The following is a 12508-nucleotide window of genomic DNA, read 5'->3' on the forward strand; positions in this document are numbered from 1 at the left end:
ATTTTCATGTAAAGCATGTGTAGTGCAAGCAAGGATTTTGCTTTCCTCACCTTGCTTTATTAATCCCCTTCCACCTAAACTAAGGCTACACTACTCCTTGTCTTATCAGACAGCTTGGGCAAGACAAATGACCTAGAGAAAACAGTAGGACTAATGAAACCCAATCAATTTCCCAGATCTTATAGGTGTGAATTTGAAGTTGAAGTGGATAAAAAGTAAGACTTCACTATGTCAATTTTTTTCAAACCAGAGAGAAAAAGCTTTCAAGTGGATTTGGGTCTGATAGTGACTCCTGCAGGGTCTTGCTAGGCCTGCAAAAAGCCGTGAATAATAAACCAGTCAGGCAACCCAAACTGTGGCACCTATGGCTGCTGCAGCTGGTCTCCTTCAGCAGCGTCACTTCATGGGAGAAGATAAAAATATAACAAAATTTGGAGAGACACACCATTTAGACATTGAAACATTTCAGATCAGACTATAACTCTGCTCATGAGCCAAAACTTTCTAAGACCTTTTTATATGTAGTATTCCTCATTGTGATGATGCAATGGATTTGTTATAGACCTCATGACTGTAAAACCCAAGGAGTGTCTGTTATCTTAAATAAAGGTCCTAAAAGACAAATATTCCAACTCTTTCTCCGGCTCTAAACGGTATCAGCGCTCTCTGCTTCATTTTCATCATTTGTCATTATAAAGGCCTGAATCAATGACTCAGCTATTTATAAGTTGGCAGAGGTGACATGCAAATACACAAAAAGATTAAACTTACTGTAGTTAGATAAAATAGATTAAATGAATACTCTTTTACACCTTAAATGTCCTCTTAACAAAAATTTTAATATAGCCATGACATGCATTCTTTTGGTAATAATTGAGAGGAAAATTACAGTAGGAAAAATACTCTAAAACTTGATATTGCTAGAATTAGTAAATCTTGGTCATTTTATTCTGACTACATTACTGCAATAAAAGTGTAAAGGTCAGGTGGGAATGCAGATTGGTACAGCCACTATGGAAAATGGTATGGACATTCTTCAGAAAATTAAAAACGGAACTGCCTTATGTTCCATCCACCCAGAGATTCCATCCACTTTGGGGAATATCTGAAGAAACCCAAAGGATTAATTCGAAAGAATATATAAACCCCTATGTTCGTTGCAGCATTATTTACAATGGCCAAACTATGGGAGCAACCCACGTACCCATGAATAGAAGAGTGGTTAAAAAGGTTGTTACATATAGCTGGTGTGGCACAGTGAGTGCTGACCTGCGAACCAAAGGATTGTTGGTTCAATTACCAGTCAGGGCACATGCCTCGGTTGCAGGTCAGGTCCCCAGTAGGGGGCATGTGAGAGGCAACCACACAATGATGTTTTTCTCCCTCTTCCTCTCTCTCTTCCCCTCTCTCTAAAAATAAATAAATAAAATCTTTTTAAAAAAGTTATTACATATATGCAATGAAATATTACTTGGTCATAAAAAAGAATGAGATCTTATCACCTGTGACAGCATGGATATAGCTAAATGCATGTGTGCCCAAACTTTTGGTGGCTCTGGGCCACACTGGAAGAAGAAGAGTTGCCTACGGCCACACATTATATACATTGCAACACATGATCACAAAAACATCTCAGAATGCTTTAAGTAAGTTTACAATTTTTTGTTGAGCCACATTCATAACCATCATGAGCTGCATGCAACCTGTGGGCCACAGACTGGACACCCTGATAGATGGTATTATGCTCAGTGAAATGATTCAGTTGAAGATGATTTTACTAATATATGGACTATAAAGCATAAAAAAAAGAACAGACAAAATTGAAACAAACTGGTGGTTACCAGAGGAGAGGTGTGACAAGAGATGGGTGAAAAAATTGATGGGATTAAGAAGTACAAATCGGTAGTTAAAAATAGTCACAAGAATAAAAATAAAGTACAGCATAAGCAATATAGTCGATGTTATTGTATTAACGTCGGTTCCATGTGGGTACTGGAAATACCAGGGGGAACACTTGGTGAATCATATACTTTATGGTTACGGCCATACACTTGCAACTAATACAAAATAATGTTGTATATAAACAATAATTAAAAAATGAAAAACAGTGTGAAGGTCAAATATCGATGTCTAAGTGGATTTCTTTTTTTGTATAAAATTTATATCCTGGATGTTTTATCTCAGACATTTAGACATTGTTTCATGGATATAAGAAACCAGAGGATAAATTTATAGCATTTGATCCTTGAGTGCCAAATTTACTCTATAGAAACTCCTTAAAATATAAATATATATTATATAATATAACAAGAATGCTATTTATTGTGGAGCAGATGACATAATTTGTTTATATATTTCAGATAAAAATAGTTATTCAAAAAATATCAACAATGCACCAAGTATTGTGCATTGTGCACCAATGCACACCTGAAAAATGAGCTAATAGAATCCTTGCCGTATATGGGTGTGGATGAATTTAGTAAAATACATCCAGCCAGGTAGACTCAATACACATTAATTATTATTATTATTTTAAAATGTGTTTAAGATGTTGAGTTGACATTTGAAGGAAGACAGTGATGGAAACTATTATATTAAACCTCGAACCCCAAATAAAATTGGTTAAAATAATTTTCCTGTTTTTTTCTTGCTCAATTTTGATATCATTATTATTATAGGCTTTATTAAATTTTTAAAAATCTTGGTTAGTTTAATACTATAGAGTTATTTAGTCTTTAAAAATTTGAAGACTATAGCCCTGGCTTAGTAGCTCAGTGGGTTGAGCGCGGGCCTGCGAACCACATGATCGTGGTTCGATTCTCAGTCAGGGCACATGCCTAGGTTGCAGGCCAGTTCCCAGCAGGGGACTCACAAGAGGCAAGCACACATTGATATTTCTCTCCTTCTCTTCTTCCTTTCCTCTCTAAAGATAAATAAATAAAATATTTAAAAAAAAATTTGAAGACTATTGCTGTAAAACAACGTAGTCTATGAAACTGGTTTTGTACAGTCTGTCCATAAAATATCCAGCCATGCCATATGAAAAATAGAGACATTTATATTTATTGAAGAAGATACAAGATACAATAAACGTTGTACACAAGACAATGACACCATGATTCCCTTCAACATAGGCACCTTGGTTTTCCCAATCGCTATCAGCTGCCTCATTGTATTTTCCTGATCTCATGGACCATCTGAAATCTCTTCCCTTTCAAAGGTGGTTTTTGTTCTGGAAAAGTGAAAAGTCACAGGGCACCAAATCGCAGCTGTAGGGGAGCTGAGTCAGCTGGGTGATTTGATGTTTCACAAAAAAACTCTGCAAAAGACCTGATGCATGAGTGGGCACGTTGTTGTGATGAAGCTGCAATCCACCAGTTGCCCATGACTGCAGCCTTCTGAATCATTCAAATAGTTTCTATAGGGGGAATGTTCAAGCTTAATGCAAAATTTGATGCAGATTCATTGTTCTACTTGCTCAGTCATTTTGAATGTGACAGTCACACAGACATGTGCTCACTCAACAGTTTCTACCGCCCCTACTGACTAGTAAAGTCATCATTGTTCACACATGCGCATTCCAGTGCACTCTCCTTGGCTGCCAGGTTATATTAATGTTGTACACACTGTCCTGGTGATATGAACAATGGCTGTATTTTTTCCACACAGACCTCCTGTATGTTTGTGTGTGTGTGTGTGTGCGTGCGCGCGTGCCTGCGGGGAGGGGGGGCAAAAGTAGGTTTATAGTTTGTATGAATAAAATTATAATAAAAGAATGAATTATAGTACAAAAATAAACTGTTTCACATACTCATAACTGTAAATATCCTTTTGACCACCCCTGTATACACACACACACATATAACATATTTATAACCTGTACTATATTATTTCAATGTACAAGGAATTGGGAAGATTGCTGTGATTTGTATTGAGCCACGGCATATCCATTCAACAAAGACTACTTTGAAAGCTCTCAGGGATGGGACTGAGAAAGATGGAGACCAGCAATGCCTGCTGCTGAAACAGTCACAGTTTCCTACTCAATTCAGTAAGTCCTGAATGAACTGAAGTCATGAAAGTCATGAAAGTCATGTTCAAGAAAACCAATTTTCCTTCAAATGTAATGTTCTTATTCACCATCCTTTTCTAGCTTCTCTCTCCTTGGAACCTCTTTTTCATGGAACACTGGGTTGGTATATTCTTGAGTGGTAGCTAGTGAATCACACTGAGGAAATGTGGACCAATACATATAAGGTGGTCAGTAAAAACGAAATCTGTTTTATCACCAGCAACGCTAAAACTAAAGCATTTGAAAACCCAAAACCCATTCCTGAATAAAAAGAAAACAATAAAAAGAAATAACAATAAGAAAAACAACAATAAACATTTTTTAGCAAACTTAAAAAAAGGAGAAAGTTTTTGGCTACATTGATGTTTGTCACAATTTAGATGTGAAAAGAAACTTTAAAACTCTGTTTTTTTCCCAATAATTTGACCTTTTCCTTCAGCCTTTATCTTGCTGGCTATCAGTAAAAGTTAACTAAATATCCACCCAGCCAAAACTGTCTTCAGAATAATTATTAAAAGAAAATGTATTACTATTTAAATCTTATTATGATGATTATTATAGTATTATAGTATGACAATTTTAATAAATTAACAATTACATAATTAATTATAAAATATCCTATTATCTTATTTTAATTTAAAAGAAAAGTTTTAACCTGTACGGTCACTTTTAAAAAAGATTTTATTTATTTATTCTTACAGAGAGGGGAAGAGTGAAAGAGAGGGAGAGAAACATCAGTGTGTGGTTGCCCCTTGCACACCACATACTGGGAACCTGACCTGCAACCCAGGCATGTGCCCTGACTAGGAATCGAAGCAGTGACATGTTGGTTCTCAGACTGACACTCAATCCACTGAGCCACACCAGCCAGAGTGTACAGTCACTTTCAGATTAAAAATTGCTGTCTCCATTTCTTCTTATTTCTCTGTTTTCAAGGAAAACACTTTAAACAAAATAAAAAATGAATAAATAATATCTAGGAGGAAAAACCCCAATACAAAACTCTTTTACTATTTAATTCTACCTGTGTGCTATGGGGAATATCTCTCCTTTCCCCCCTGCTTGCACTGTTGCATTTAGGACTGTAATTTGCCAAGGATGTAACATGATCCTTCCTTGTTCAGAGATGGGGTGAGAGTTCCTAGTTGGCTCAGGGGCATCCTGGCCCCTTGCATCTCTGTTGACTTCAGCAAGATCAGGCTATGACTTCTTGTTATTTGGTCCCAGACAGGCAGTCTATAATATAGCCCTCATTGCAAAGCAACCACAACCCTGTCGGCATGCTTTCCTTTGACAAGCTCCAAGATGCTTCCTGGTTCAATTCCATTCCTCCAAAGAACTAAAGGTGTCTAACAAACACTAAGACACTAACTTTTAGGACCTCCTATTGCCTGAATATTCGCCAACAAAAATCTTATTTCTACTTACTTGTACTATATTAATATTCCCTCTGTGGCTCTACTCTAACAACCTCACTCTCAGCAACCTGATCAGCCTCAGTGACTCTACAATTCCTAGATCTGGAGAGATGTTTGGTTTTCCCATTATGTCTTCTGTATTGTACCATTTTACTGTGAAACACCATGCCTTCAAGGCACAATTGCTGAAGATGAAAGGGCCACCTAATCTACTTTACAAAGCAGCTCTACAAGTGTGGTCCTATTACCCTGGCCATGGAAATGTCACCTTGGTATTAAAATAACTAGGAAAATCTTCTCTCGAGAAAATACCTTGCTTTCAATGTTCTTGTATTTACTGCATAATCCTCCTTTTTAAGATTAGAATTTTTTCTACTAATATTCTAGGAAAATTTCTAATCTTCCATTCACAAAACATCCTCAGACCAACTGAAGTAAATATTTTGTAGTCAGAAATACCAAAGGGTAAACACATTAATAATCTTAAAAATCATACCACTATTGCTAATGCAGTTTTAATCCAGTCTGGAAAAATATATAATAGAAAAAGAAGTTTATATAAGTGTACCCCCATTTTTAAAATTGTGTAACAATAACCAAATTATAAATAAAAATTATTGAATAAATATTTATGCCAAGTACTACTGATATGAAAATATCTCAAAGACATATTAAGTGAAAAATACATATTAGAATTCATATAAAATGATACAATTTTTTAATATAAATATGTAGTTGAAGAGATATGTGTGCATAATCATGTTTATTAAATGTACAGAGGAAATACCAAGTTAACACAAACTGAATTGTTAATGATCTGTGGTTGGGCCTGGAAACAGGGAGTGTGTAACCATTAGGAGCCTGAAGTTGGACGGACCTTCATAGAGTTTTGCTTAACATAGCTTGATTTTTTTTGCCACAATATATTTACATGTATTTTTTAATTAAAAAAAATTGAATTACTTAAATGTATGTTTCAGCGATTTAAAACGAATATTTTATTAAGATTCTGGAGGGAGAAAATAATGATAGAGGTCGCTAAATGTTTTGGTGTCGAAGCTTCTGTAACATTCATTTCTGAACCTCTGCTATCTGACAATTAAAAGCTATTTGCTCAAAAAAGAGAAATAGCACAGAGTAAAGTGGCTTGTTGCTAGGATTCCATATTGGACTAATGTAGAAAATGTTGAGGAAAATAGTACAAAAGAGGTTCTATTTACACAGCGTGAAATGTAGATATTCAAGCAGGGTCAGCTGGCACAAAATGGAAGCTTTAAAATCATTTTTTACTTAAATGTAGTTGACAAGCAATTTGAGGGATTTTCTTAGTATCGAAAATCTCTTCCAAAATGTAATCTAGATTTAAAGAAGCTCAAATGTCTGCATGTTATGAATCATGAAATAACTCTCCCAAAAAAGATACTTAAAGTTATTATTAATGCTCTTTAATTTGTGATTTTTCTGCTTTATAATAAAGGAAAAAATGAGATGGAATTTCCAAGATATTCATTGTAATGTTATTTTTAATATTTTATTTATGAAGCTTCTATCATTTATTGGTGAATATGATTTTATTCAAAGCAGATAAATGGCTTTAAAAAGAGATGCAAAGATCTACAAGGCAGACTATAAAGGACATTCTTCTTACTCTTCCTTTTAGGATTCATGAAATGATTTTATATGTCTTGCAGGCACTTATCGATATAGAAAATACCTCTTGATATTCATTTCGTGCATGCTATTTTCTAGATCCTGATGTATTTCTACCCTAGTTAGATAACCATAAATAATTTTTAAATGGATTTTGTCTATATCTTTAGTTTTTTATTTTTATATACTTTGTAACTCTTCTTTGATATATATATCTATACATGCATATACCATATTTCTTTTAATTAACATCTGTTGAAAATGCCATTAAAAATACATAAAGGTAAATGTGCAATGAGAAATTTGTTCACAATTTTAAGTTTATGGCAATTTCAGTGAGATACTACATATATAAATCTAAAAAAGTGTTGTTTTTAACATACATTCTTATTTAGTTTAGTATTCTTATCAATCTATTTCCCTGGTAATTATTATTAATAACACAATACAGTTTGACTTAGTGCATTTTAAGAACAACACTATAAGAAATTATGAACATTTTTAAAACTGCTCATTTTCATTAATGTTGGAAATAAAATTAGAGAAGGTAGCTCATTATCAATAGCTTCTATTTTCCTCATAGCTGTTTATCCAAAATACCCTACATAAGATCACTTAAATTTAGGGCACTTGTAAATACTAAGTTTGCACAATAGTATTCTGGACAAGAATCAATTTAAAAAATCAAAACAATAAATTCAACACACAATAGAATCAACACACTAACTTTTTGTCATTGTTGATATAATTATTTTTATATTAGAAATAATGGAGAGAAGCATTAAATATATTTTTGCATGAAAAGAACTATCAACAGATAAAAAGTCATTTGAGCCTAAGGGAAGTATTATAAATATGTTAGTTGCATTATTATTTATTATAGAGCAAATAGAGGAATATTTAAATTATTCCTGGTTTATTCATTTAATAAAACTACATGTAGATATAGAAATTATATTTGTGTACATTTTAACAATATGGATAGTAATTACTTTAGATATGTTAGTCCTTAACATACAATGCTTTAGACAACAGTATTTAAAGTTTATATGTGCATGGAAGTAGAAATGTCACAAACATTAATTTTGCTTACTCTGTGAAGGGATAGTAAGTGAATATATGGACTTATATATTTTATTATTTAAAATATTATGTAACAATAAAATATAGCATTTTCAATTTCATAAATAGGATTTTAGTCAGATTTCTGTTTTCAATTTTTTTATTGTTATTCTCTTACAGTTGTCCAGATTTTTCCCCTTTGACCTCCTCTCCCCAGCCCACCCTGACTCCCACAGTTAATTCCCACACATTGTCCATGTCTATGGGTCATTCACACGTGCCCCTTTCCTTTCTTCCCACCATTATTCCCCTCTCCCCTCCTCTCTGGTCACTGTCAGTTTGTTCCATGTTTTCATACGTCTGGTTCTATTTTGCTCATTAGTTTATTTTGTTCATTAGGTTCAACTTGTATGTGAGATCATATGGTATTTGACTTTTACCCATTGGCTTGTTTCACTTAGCATAATACTCTCCAGTTCCATCCATCTTGTCATGAAGGATAGGAGCTCCTTTCTTTCTGCTGTGTAGTATTCCATTGTGTAAATGTACCATAGTTTTTTTTTTAATTTTTAATATTTTTATACACAATGATTTTGAGAGAAAAATGTATAAGGGGAATGAGAAACATCAATTTGTTGTTCCACTTATTTAGGAATTCTTATGCCCTGACTATGGGTATAAGGCACATACAAAACCTGCAACCCTAATGTGTAGAGATGATACTGTGACCAACTGAGCTACCTAGATAGGGCTGGATCAATCTGATTTTAAGTTTCATGGAATGCTTCATTATTTATTAACCTTATTTCAAACACACATAATCCACACATTGCTCTCATGTTGTTGTTGTTAAATGTACCCTAGTTTTTTGACACACTCATTTACTGATGGGCACTTAGGCTATTTTCAGCACTTGGCTCTTATAAACACCACTGCTATGAACATAGGGGTGCATGAATACTTTTGAATTGGTGATTAGGGATTCCTGGGCTATATTTCCTAGCACACGAATTGCTGGGTCAAAAGACAGTTCCAACTATAGATTTCTGAGGAAATTCTACACTGTTTTTCACACTGGCTGCACCAACACAACAGATGCTGGCAAGGATGCGGAGAAAAGGGAAACCTAGCACACTGTTGGTGGGAATGCAGATTTCTGATTTTAAGTTTGGTAAAACCTTTCATCAATTTTGCACCCTGTCAAATGATTTTATTAGTCAGTCATAATGAAGATGTTTTTCATTTTGTTGTGTCACACAGAAAAAGCATTTGCTAATCTCTTTATAACCTGAAGTTATAAACTATGATCACCCATAATCCTCTAAGGGTATTCGCTATTTAAAAACTATGATTATATTTTTGCATCTAATCATGTGATTGACTGAGGCAAAAGAGACTTTGTTTTCATATCATAGACAATGAAATTCACTAAATGGAAAGCAGCTAACTCTGATAATCCTTCACCTCAACATCTAAATCAAACTGAATGAACAGAGACTCCATATTAAAAGGTGAAATGAATATAAAAACAAGTCTATGGATATTACTACTGTGCTTCAAGATATAAAAAACAAAAGTGATAGGTACTATATATAGATTTTTTGGAGCAGAAAAAGTAAAATACAAACAAAACAAACAAATCATACACTTCCAGGAAACCTAATGCTACTGTCATTCCTCAAGGTATTTTAATAGAAGTCAGGGTTTTTCTCAAATAAATCACTTAAAATAAATTCTAGGTATAAGATGTCCTATTTAATTTTGTCTATTAAATGAAATTGGTTCAAATTATCCATACTACTCTTTTGGGGAAGACTAATGCCTTCTTGAAGTTTCTTTAGATTCTCATGAACTTGTTCTCAAAATGACCTCTGGTTTAATTTTTAGTTTCCCCCAAACTGTTGATCTCCCTTTTATATAGATGGTTGTTAGATCATTGTAGGATGCTCTAAACTACTGATGCTTATCAGTCTTGTAGGGCAACCAAAATAAAGTGCCACAGAAAGGGTGACTTAAACAACATTTATCTTACCACAGTTATGAAGGCTGGAAGTCTAAGATCAAGGTGCCTGTATGGTTGGTTTGGGGCGAGGCTTCTCTTCCAAACTCAAAGATGATCAACTTCTTGCTGTATCGTCACATGACCTTTCCTTAGTGTGCATGCAGACAGACAAAGCGAGACAGGCAAAGATCCTGACGTCTCTTCCTCTTATAAAAGTATTAGTACTATTGGGTTAAGGCCCCATCCTGATGACCTCATTTAAATTTAATTACCTCTTTAAAGGCCCTATCTCCAAACACGGACATATTGGGGTTTAGAACTTCAACATACTAATCTGGAGGTGGAATACATATCAGTTCATAACATGACTCTCCTGTGAAATTCACTCTTCAAAATTACTGCCTTTAAAATTGCTTTCTTTTACCTCATTCTCCTTCCCTCCTTCTCCAAAAAACAAAAACAAAAAACAAAACAAACAAACAAAAAACACCATTCACACAAAGCATTCCGGCATCTAGATATAATTGCTATCTAATTGCCAAATAGTAAAGGAAATGGAAACGATAAATTTCTCTCTATACCGAGAATTGTTTTGTTAGATGCCATTTTCTTCTCAATACCCACCGTTGATGATTTCATAAGTCATCTCTGCTTCCTTTCTTAATGAACATTTTCCTTCTCTGAGCAGCCCCCAAATTCCAAAGAGCTTGTTTTAAAGGGCAAGGTAACCACGTTTTCCTTGGGCTTAGATAATACATACAAGGCCTCAACATCTCACTTCCATGGAGACATAATCAACCTCTTTAAATAACATTTTTTCTACCTCCCCTATGTAGTTTCTAAGGGGAAAAATAGTAAAATATTACATTAAAATGTTATTCAAAATGCTTACATTCTATACTTTTTGTTTATAGAATTTGATGTTTATGAATTAAATGACACACATACATAGTTATCATTATTGTTACAGTACAGTACATAGCACAGTATTATTGTTTAAATTTAAATGTCCTAATATTCATAAACTACATATTTGTAATTAAACTCATCATACATCAATGAATTGTATTTCTTAAGCATGTAAATTTATGTTCATTAGAGTGCATATGATCACTATTTACCTGACTACTGCAGATTATTAAGCTTTTCTAAATTCAAAATACTTCAAATGATATACACACATATATATACATATATATTCATTATCAAACATATTACAAGATGATTTACAAATTAAATATTTATAAATCTGGTTCCAGTTACGTATTATTGTATAATAAATCATTTAAAGATTTGTGGTTGAGAACAACATTTATTTATTTTTCTTACAAATCTTTAATTTGGGCAGGACTTGGTGGGAATAGCTATTTTTGATCCATGTAAGGTCAAGTGGGACAAGAATGGATTGGAATATTCATTGTTAACTTAGCTCATTCACACTGGAGAAAGATAGTGGTGAATACGGACGCTGCTTGAGTTGATTAACCTCAGTTCTTCTCCACGTGAAACTTTTCAGATAGTGCTTGGTCTTTCATTTCTTCCTTTTGCTTCAGATATGTATTTCTCTCTCTCTAATCTTGTTTGGCTGGCATTATACATATGTTGTACTCTATCACACTATCTCAGAGGTCTTAGAGACTTTCCTCACTTTGAAGACTTTTCTTTCTTTAAGATTTTATTTATTTTATTTATAGAGAGGGAAAGGAGGAGAAAAAGAGAGTGACAGAAACATCAATGTGTGGTTACCTTTTGAGCATTCCCCACCGGGCACCTGACCTGCAACCCAGGCATGTGCCCTCACTAGGAATCGAACCAGCGACCCCTTGGTTCACAAACCAACATTCAATCCACTTAGCCACACCAGCCAGAACCACTTTGATGACTTTTTTCTGTTCTTTAGATTGGATTATTTTCACTGATATATATTAAGTTAATTGGTTCTTTCTTTTGCCATCATAAAATTGCTGTTAAACATCCTTAGTGAATTTTTCATTTTAGTTATTGTTCAACTCTGAAATTTTCCCCAGCTTATAATTATTAATTTCTTTTTTACTCTGTTGATATTTCCTATTTTTAAATTACTCTTTGCAAGTTGTCTTTTAATATTTAAATCATAATTTACTTCAATTTTTAATATAACAGCTGCTTCAAAGTCTATTTTTGCTAAATCCAGTACCTGAGGCCACTAAGAGTCAGTTTTTACTAAATACTTTCTTATCTTGAGTGTGGATCAAATCACAATTTCCTTTGTTGTATTTCACCAAATATGTCTATTATATTTGTTAAATATATATTATATATTTT

Source organism: Artibeus jamaicensis, unplaced genomic scaffold (assembly GCF_021234435.1).
Source record: "Artibeus jamaicensis isolate MK-2021 breed Jamaican fruit bat unplaced genomic scaffold, CSHL_Jam_final contig_588, whole genome shotgun sequence".
Lineage (NCBI taxonomy): Eukaryota > Metazoa > Chordata > Mammalia > Chiroptera > Phyllostomidae > Artibeus > Artibeus jamaicensis.